This window comes from Dryobates pubescens, chromosome 1 (assembly GCF_014839835.1).
Source record: "Dryobates pubescens isolate bDryPub1 chromosome 1, bDryPub1.pri, whole genome shotgun sequence".
In the NCBI taxonomy this organism is placed as follows: domain Eukaryota; kingdom Metazoa; phylum Chordata; class Aves; order Piciformes; family Picidae; genus Dryobates; species Dryobates pubescens.
This window is the reverse complement of record NC_071612.1, coordinates 27,358,192-27,366,679: the sequence shown is the minus strand read 5'-3', so window position 1 is coordinate 27,366,679 and position 8,488 is coordinate 27,358,192. Positions and strand designations below refer to the sequence as shown.

At 49.4% G+C, this 8,488-nt stretch overlaps 1 protein-coding gene across 1 annotated transcript in view; it reads left to right on the top strand.

Moving 5' to 3' along the window:
• Positions 1-2,697: 2,697 nt before the first annotated feature.
• Positions 2,698-8,488, top strand: part of LOC128898523 (rho GTPase-activating protein 7-like) — a 37,013-nt gene continuing 31,222 nt past the window's right edge. The window contains exon 1 of the mRNA XM_054173133.1: positions 2,698-2,796. The gene's annotated coding sequence lies outside the window, so the exon portion shown is untranslated. The remainder of the gene's footprint in view (positions 2,797-8,488) is intronic.

The following is an 8,488-nucleotide window of genomic DNA, read 5'->3' as shown; positions in this document are numbered from 1 at the left end:
AGTAATTCTGCAAAGCTCTTTACCTCTGGGGCTGCCCCTCTGGCTGCTCACCACCACATAGGCCATGGCCTTTTATGGGCTTCAAAGACCTCTGCCTTTGAAGCTGCAGAGGTTAGGCTGGGAAGTCATTCCACTTGAGGTTGTCTACCTCCGCTGGCCACATCCTTCAAAGCTGCTGGGGAAAGCTTCCAACCTACTTCCTCTTGGCCTTGCATTCGCTTTCGCCATGAATGCTGCGATTTTCAGGCTGCAAAATGCACAGCTGAAACGAGACCACACTCCCCAGCTCAGCAGAGTTTAGCACAGAGTTCCACATGCTGAGCAGCCGGAGCTTGGCAAATTAGCTCCAGAGATGCCCACATTAGTGGGAGCTGGAGACAGCCCTGCGGGGTTGGCTTTTCCTTGACTGAAGAAGTAAGTTTGATTTTCCAAGCTTGCCTTTTGCTGAGCTCATGTAAAGCATAGCAGCATATCATCCTTTAACCCGCTGAGATTAACCCAAGGCATGTGTAGGGGGGGCTCTCAACTTCAGGGAGTTGGTGAGAGCTACAAAAGCGATGTATGAAGGATCCCCACACAATGGTTGGTGTCTTGGCATGGTGGAAACAACCATTTGGAGAGTAAGATCCCTAAAAGCAGCAACAGGTGAGTGAAGGGAAAGATGCCTTAGCAGCTCCTAAATGAGTTTGACTTTATGCTGGAATTGGAGAACAGGGCATTAGGCAAAGAAATGCCTTCAAGGAGCCTCTCTGAACTATTGAAGGCATCTCACAAACAGCTAGGAGGCAGTTGTTGGAGGCTGGTAGGCAGCTCTTGTATCAGCAGGGGCTAATTATGAAGATTTCTTGGCTCATGTCAGAAAACAATATCCTGTCCCAGCAGTGGCAGACCTGCCCAAGGGAGACTTTCTGGCCACCAAATGCCCAGGTGCTGTTTGGTACAGTGTGGCATGTGTGGTGCCTTCTGCTTCTCTGTAGCTCCCTCTGAAGCCCAGCCAAAGGCCAAGGATTCCAATCAGTAATCTGATTAGTAGTGGTAAAATCATTCATCATTTACTCAGAGCAAGAATTGATAAAGAGGGTTTGCCCCAACTGAAGGGGTCATCAGAAGGTAACTGATGGGAAGCCTGGGAAGACAAATTAAACTAAATGTAGTGACAACACATCTTTCTCTCTTGAAATAAAAGGAAAAGCTCAGCTTCAGTCTGTAGAGCAGAAACCCTCGAGTGTCCCAACCGTCACTATCCACACTGAATTACATGAGCTCAACGTGGAGCAAGTTACTTCAGTGAGGAGTGAGAGCAGCCAGCAAAGCTGGTTCCTGCATGTGTGTTGGTGGAATTTGGTGTCTGAACAGCTACCATTTATTGGGAGTAGATAGCCTAATTAAAGCCAGCACAGCCCTTCCCATTAGCCTGCTCTCAAACTTTCACAGAGCTCTCCGGCTGGTTTTAATCAAAACCAAACAGGGATCCAAGTTCTCAGGCTGGAACAGCTAAGAGGAAGTCATTGAGAGGAGGCAGGAGAAGGCAGAAAAGATAAACAGATGAGATTCACTAAGTTTGTGCAGAGCAGAGGATGTAGATGCTGTGGGTTACTCTGGAGACGTGATTCAGGCACCCTGTCAAGCTGGAACGGAGTCGTTACAAGTGGTTTATGTCAGCAAAATCCTAATGTGATCAAGATGGAGTCTGTCCTTTTGCTTTTGCAGAGCTGGATTTGTGTGACTCTAGAGGATTCTCAGCAGAGGTAAAGCAACATATTCCACTGCCTGCAGTCTGGCTGTGCCTAAGCTGCAGTGTTGGCTTTCTCCGCCCCAGCTGACTCCTGAGCGACACACGATTGTAGCAGCGCCCCTGTGTAAATGGGGTGCGTCTGAGCGTGTGCTCGCTGCCCAGACTGGCACCAGAGCCTTTGCCAGGGCAGTGGGGTAGCTGTGCTGCTCTCTGCCTGGCTCTTGCTGCCTGCTGCCACAGCCCGGGCGGCTCTGTGAGGTTCTCTGCTCGCTGAGGGTAGCTGCTGCATTTGCCCGGGCAGCACAGCCCAGAAAAGCCTTTTTCAAAGGGAAAAAATCCCCAACCAACCAAAATCCAAAGCAGGAGGGAGGGGTTTGCAAAGACCTTTGCATTAGGTAGGTGCAGCGCAGCAAGAGCTGGGCAGCAGTCAGCTGGGTGCCTGGAAATGCTGGGTCCTGCCGTCTGGGCTTCTTCCCCATCCCCGCGCACTCTCTCCCTGGCGCAGGCAGGCTCCACTCTCTCCCTCTCCCTCTCTCTCAAAGGCAGGAAATACTTTCCAGGCAATCTGGGCCTGGTTGTTGAGGCCCCTTTCACAAAACATCAGTCTGAATTTAGTAGACAGAAGTCACTGGGAAAGGCTTGACAGGCTTGTGCTTAGCGAAGGCTCCCTCCAGCTGCAGAGGGTGTTTTTGTTTGAGTCACACATGGAGCAAAACCGCTCAGAATAGAGCAATGAGCTCAGTGGAGGAATCTCAACTTGTGTGCTAGCAGGAGCTGACTGGGACTGGCCTCTTGGGTTTGTTTGTTTGCTCCTTTTTATTTGCTTGGATTTTATTGTATTTTGCTCCTGTGATCGACCGAAGATTTTAGGGAGGTCGCCTTTCTGCTCGGGATTCTTTTCACCTCCACAAGGCTGCCTTGGAATCTTTCTGTACTTGAAACTCTCTATAAAAAACCACCCAAAAAAGTCAAAAGAAAAGGAAGGAAAAGAAAAAGCAGAGCAGAAGCAGGATGCAGCAGCGGAGCTTTCTGCGGTCAGGATCTCCGCACCAGAACTGGAGGTAAAAAACTCTTCTAAGCTTTGAATTTGTCCCTGGAGCTGCAGGCTGTGCCAGCTCTGCTTTCAGAGGTGCCAGAGCTGTGCACATGGAATCAGCCTTCTGAGCTTTCCTTTGTGCGGTACCAATCTGCTGGCTGTGCTGCAGCGGCGTTTGCTTGCGGCCGTACGCTGCCAGGGCTGCAGGACCTGGCTTGCGTGGCTTTCGTGGGCATTGCACAGGAGAGCTGGGCTTGGGAAGGACTTCTTCTGTCACCTCTCTTGCCAACAGAGAGGGCATTTGGGGCTATGGTTTGTTCTCTGCCCCCCACCTTCCCTCCCCTCCCTTCCAGCAGTGCTGACGGCAAGGAGTGTTTTAGGTAGACGTAGCGGTTGTACCTCTGCTGGGCTCGCTCCCCAGCCTCTCCTCAGCCCCAGATGGACTTTGTGGAAGAGCTGGCAGCAGAGTCCTCGACGTGTGCCCTCTCAATCAGAAAGGCCAAGGTCTGATTCTTGGCATTAGCTAAATTAGGTTATATTTAGCAGCCTCTGATTAGACACGCAGCTTGGGGTGTGCTGTGCTCGCACTTGGAAGAGGAGAGTGAGATCCAGTAAATGCCAGCTGAGCCTCACTTCCAGTGAGGATGCCTGAATATGCTCAGCCTTTTCCCCAGCCTGGCCAACATGTAACTATTAAAAACACCAGGAGCCTGCTGGTAAGGAGTTTGGGGGAAAGCTGGGATGCTACCTTTAACTGGCATGTGAATGGAGCAGCTGCTGCTGCTCCACAGAAAGGAGAGCTGGAGTTATTAAATTGCTATGGACATCGAGGAGCATTTTTCATGGCCAGCTGTGTAGTATCCTTTGTTCCTGAAAAAGCAAAAGGAGAGTTGTTGCTGGTAAGGAACAGGAGAGGGGCTTTTGTTTCTTTCTCATGTGCGTCCTTAAGGCTCTGCAGAAGTCAGTGGCCGGATTGGTAACCAAACAGGAGGCATCTGCTCAGGTATTCCAGTAAGTTTTAAGTGCTTTATTACTGAGTTATTAGTTTGTAGATGATTGGTGAGTAACAAAATGGCTTTGTGGCATGAAGGGAGGTGAAGGACCAGTAAGTGCTTCAGAACAGATTAAAATAGTTCCCCTCCCGTGAATTCAGTTCTCTTTGTTGCCATTCTGGTCGAAGAAAGTTGCTCATGGTGGTGAGAAACGGCTCTGGGGTGTGAAGTGCACAGGCAGCACCTGGTAGGCAGCCAATCGCTCCTGAGTCCATCCTGGGGTGGATTTGAGAGTCACAAACCCTCGTTTGCTTCGGGAGGTGCCTCCTGCGCTCCAGCGCTGTGAGAGCTGTGGCAGGTAGGTGGTGGGAACGAGAAGCTGAGAGGAATCCGAGTGGCTGGGGTTCTGAGTCACTCCTCTGCAATTTGTGCTGGGACTTTGATGCCTCAGAGGGGTTTGCATTTGTGGCTTTTCCTGCGCTCTATTCCCATACTCGCTCCTGCAATGATATTTGAACCCAGTCAGCGTCAGCTTAAACAGAAACACCAACGGATGCAAACTGCCCCACGGAGGGGCACCCTCCACCTCCAGGTGAAACGACCTGAGACACTTGAGCTGAGAGGCAGACAGTAGCCTGGCACCCAGAAAGTACCCTCTCATTTCTCTGGGAAGCTTCTTACAGACTATGAGGAAATGCAACACAGACAGCTGCCTGCCTCTCCTGAAGGCAAATCACTGCTCACTCCTGCTTCTGCTTAGCCCAGCCTCTCTCTTATGCCAACCTGGCTTTGTGGGGGTTTTGAGACACTTTTATTTTACAACATTAATTCACAGAAAGCTTTTTGGCCAATAAAACCCCCCCCAAAAAAACCCCAAACCAAATCAAAACCCCCAAATGGCCCCAAAACCACAAACAAACAAACCCAAACACCAAAACAAAACAACCAAAACCTCAAGCCCCCCCAAACAAACCCAACCCACAAACCCAAAACAAACCCAAGCAACAACCAAGAGCCCAACCAAACCCTGAAACTGAATGTTTAGCTATGTAACAACAAACAAACCTAGAAAATGAGCCACTGAAGTTCTGACCTTACTCTGCTCCCTCAGCAGCGTCCAAGTTCGTGATGTGAAGCATGGAAATAGCCCAAGTTGTTCTATCAGGCGGCTCCTTCGAGCTACTGAGCACCCAACTCATCTGGGGAAAATGCAGGGAAGTGTTTCAACTTCTGTAACAGGAACTGCTCTAATCGCTTCCTTTCACCAGAGCTTGAGTTGCCTGCAGACTGACTTCCTTCTGAACCTGCTGCTGGTGATCTCAGTGTTAGATTCCATAGCCAGATCACCTGAGCAAAAGCAGTTTGTCTCTTTGGGCCTGCTTGATGGAGGCCTCTGACAACACAAATCAGGATGGACTTCATCCTAAAAGGAAATGGAAAGCAAAGAGAAGAGCTTAGGGGTGAGCAGGTCTTGAATAGGCTTTCTAGAAGTTCTTTCTAAGTGCTGAGCTAAAGCCCAGTTTTCAAATGATGGGACAACAGAAGGATGCTCATTTGGGCTGTCTCATCTGTTGGGGCTTTGGGCTGTCTCATCTGTTGGGGCTTTGGGCTGTCTCATCTGTTGGGGCTTTTTAACCACCAGAAGTGTTAAGCTTTATTTTATATTATATTTCTCTGTTGCTCTAAACTTGAATTTTGGAGCTGCAAAGTCTTTGACAGACATCTTCCCTGAGGAGCAGTAGCAGAAGGCTGCAGAGAACCTACCATCCCCTTTGTTCTTCAGAAAGGAGACATATTTTAAAGCCTTCCCCTTTATTCTTGTTTTTGTGGTGGTTTTTCTTTCCAAGTCATCTGGTTCCATTTTCTGTTGTTTGTCTGGAGAACAAATTAAAAGGCTTTTCTATGTTGGTGTTCTGTGCCTTGTACAAGAGAGAAAGGCAAAAGACAAAAATGGAGTAGCAGAGGCTTCAGAGCACTTGAAATAGCATATCCAGAAGGGCTAGACCTTGATTTCCTTCCTAACAGGAGATGACCTCTGGTCCAGCCTCTCACTCGATGTGAGCAGCTTGCTCAGGGCCTTGCCCCTGGAGTTCTCCCAAGCTGGTGATCGATGTGTGCTCTTGGCAAGGCTTTCAGCCTGGGCTCTTTAATGTATGTGTGGGGATGGCATAGAATCACAGACTGGCCCAGGCTGGAAGGGAGCTCAGAGCTCAGCTCCTCCAACCTCCACACCATGCCCAGGGACACCTCTCAGCTACACTCAGCTGCTCAAGGCCTCATCCAGCCTGGCCTTCAGCACCCCCAGGCAGGAGGCAGCCACAGCCTCCCTGGGCAGCCTGGGCCAGAGCCTCAGCAGACTCCTGCTGAACAACTTCTTCCTCAGCTCCATGTCTATCTCGCTGGACACAGATGTGTGCATTTCTCTATGTAGAAAGTACCCTCCATCCACGATGGATATAGAGGTTCCTTCCAGCCTGCATCCTGTGTATCGTGTGAATATTGTTTGGAGGGAAACAATTACCAACAGAAAACTTGGATATGGTTTTGTGCTGCTAACTGCAGCTTCAGCATCAATATTTGTTGAGGCCCTTAACAACTCCATATTTTGTGAGCAGACTGCTGAGAGAGGATTTCAAATCCAACTGCTTTTTTTTCTCTTGCATGAGAAAAATTCCTTCTGCTGAGATCAGGAATGGCAGAGTTTTGTTTCTGGCATATTGTCCATCAGCCACTGGTCACGAACACAGAGCTTTGCCTTGGGCTGTGCCTACTTTCGAACCAACTGGACTCACAGAACATACTCTCTGCTTCTAGCCTTCACTCCCTTCCAGGCTCCTCTTTCTCATACTCTGGCTCCTGCTATTTCCTCTTATGTTTCACCCCGTGTTCAAATCCAGTGGCTTTGCCCTAAAGCCCTTGAACTTGCCTGAAGTTTGCAAACAACTTCTGTTACCTCTGAATCTTCAGTGCTTCTACCACCTTGGGAAGTTGTTCAGCAGGAGGGTGGCTGCCTGCTAGGACCTGAAGGGATCCTGCAGGAAGGCTGCAGAGGGACTTCTCCTCAGGGTGTCTGCAGACAGGCCAAGGGGCAATGGTTTGAAGCTGAGGCAGAGCAGGGTTAGAGTGGAGCTGAGGAAGAAGTTCAGCAGGAGGGAGCTGAGACTCTGGCCCAGGCTGCCCAGGGAGGCTGTGGCTGCCTCCTGCCTGGGGGTGCTGAAGGCCAGGCTGGATGAGGCCTTGAGCAGCTGAGTGTAGCTGAGAGGTGTCCCTGGGCATGGTGGGGAGGTTGGAGGAGAGGAGCTCTGAGCTCCCTCCCAACCTGAGCCAGTCTGGGATTCTGTGCTCTGCATAACAATGTCAAGAATAATTTTTGATCCTTGTCTGCACCAGGAATGTAAACATCCCCTGCTCCTCAGTCAGCGTCACTACCCACAGCACCTCAGGTTTCACAGCTCATGGCTGTAATGAGCACCAGCAACTTTCCTTTAAATGGAAACACTACATAGGAAACATCTAAAGGCATCAAGAATACAATCTGGTGAGGTTATAGTATTGGCAAAAGGATTTCCTGTAGGTAGAAAATTGTTTTTTCACCAGATCTGGCTAGAAGTGGATTTTCTGCTTTCTGGAGGGGAAATACTCGTGTGTGTGCGTGTGTATGTGTGTGTGTGTCTATATGGGGGGAAAAAAGGAATCCAGGATGCAAAATAATAGCCATCTTTTTGGCCTGCCACCTCTTGTGGAATGGTCTTTTCATGTCTCCTTTTCAAGAAGCTTCTAGTTAAGGCAGGGGGAGAAAGGAATTAGACATCTGCCAGCTGGGATATATTTTTCTGCTCTCTGGGGATGGAGGAGAGAAAGTATTCAGGGGGAGGATTACAAACTGATGACGTTTCTGTATGGAAGGAGCTCCACCTTCAAAAAGGACAAAGGAAATAAATTCCATTAGGGAAAGAAGAACCTCTGTGAAAAAGAGATTCCAAAGCTTTATGCCCTAGATGGCTTCATTCCAAAGAAATAAGTAATTTACATCATGTTGAGCTGAAGGTGCTGTAGTATCTTTGAGACTGCTGCACTCTGGAGAGCAGCAGACTCACAGAGCAGAACTGTCAGATGTCATTGCTGTAGCTAACCTTCTGAAAACCTGTGCTGGAAGTGCACTTTTGGCTTAAACCCTCTCTTTCTAGTGGGCAGCTCTGAATGCTCTGGCTGTTGTCACTCTGGGACGCTGCTGTGGGGCAGGGATGGATTATCACAGCAGCTGATAAGAGTTGAATGCTGCTCATTAATATATTAAAATCATTCCCAACTCACATTTTGGGGGTTGGACTCCAAGCTCTCCAGAGGTCCCTTCCAGCCCCCAACATCCTGTGATGTTGAAACGCCATGAGCAAAAGGGCAGTGAGGCAGTGCAGTGCTACAGTAGACACTCGCAAAAGCAGTGCTGCCCTGCTTCGCTGGCTGCAAGCTGGCTGCTCCAAACAGGGCTTGACTTGCACTTGCATGGGGTGTAAAGAGTGCAGACCTTAAGTAAGCCCTAGATAACTATGGACTCAGGTCAGACCCTGTCATTTCCCCTTTCCCATCCTTGAGGAGGAGGCTCAGCTGATCTGAGGCTCAGCACTGGAAATGAACCAAACACAAATGCAACCAAGCTAACCCCCACTGTAATCACACACTGGCTGCAAGTGAAAGCCCTTCTTTGTGCAGTGATGAGCACTGCAA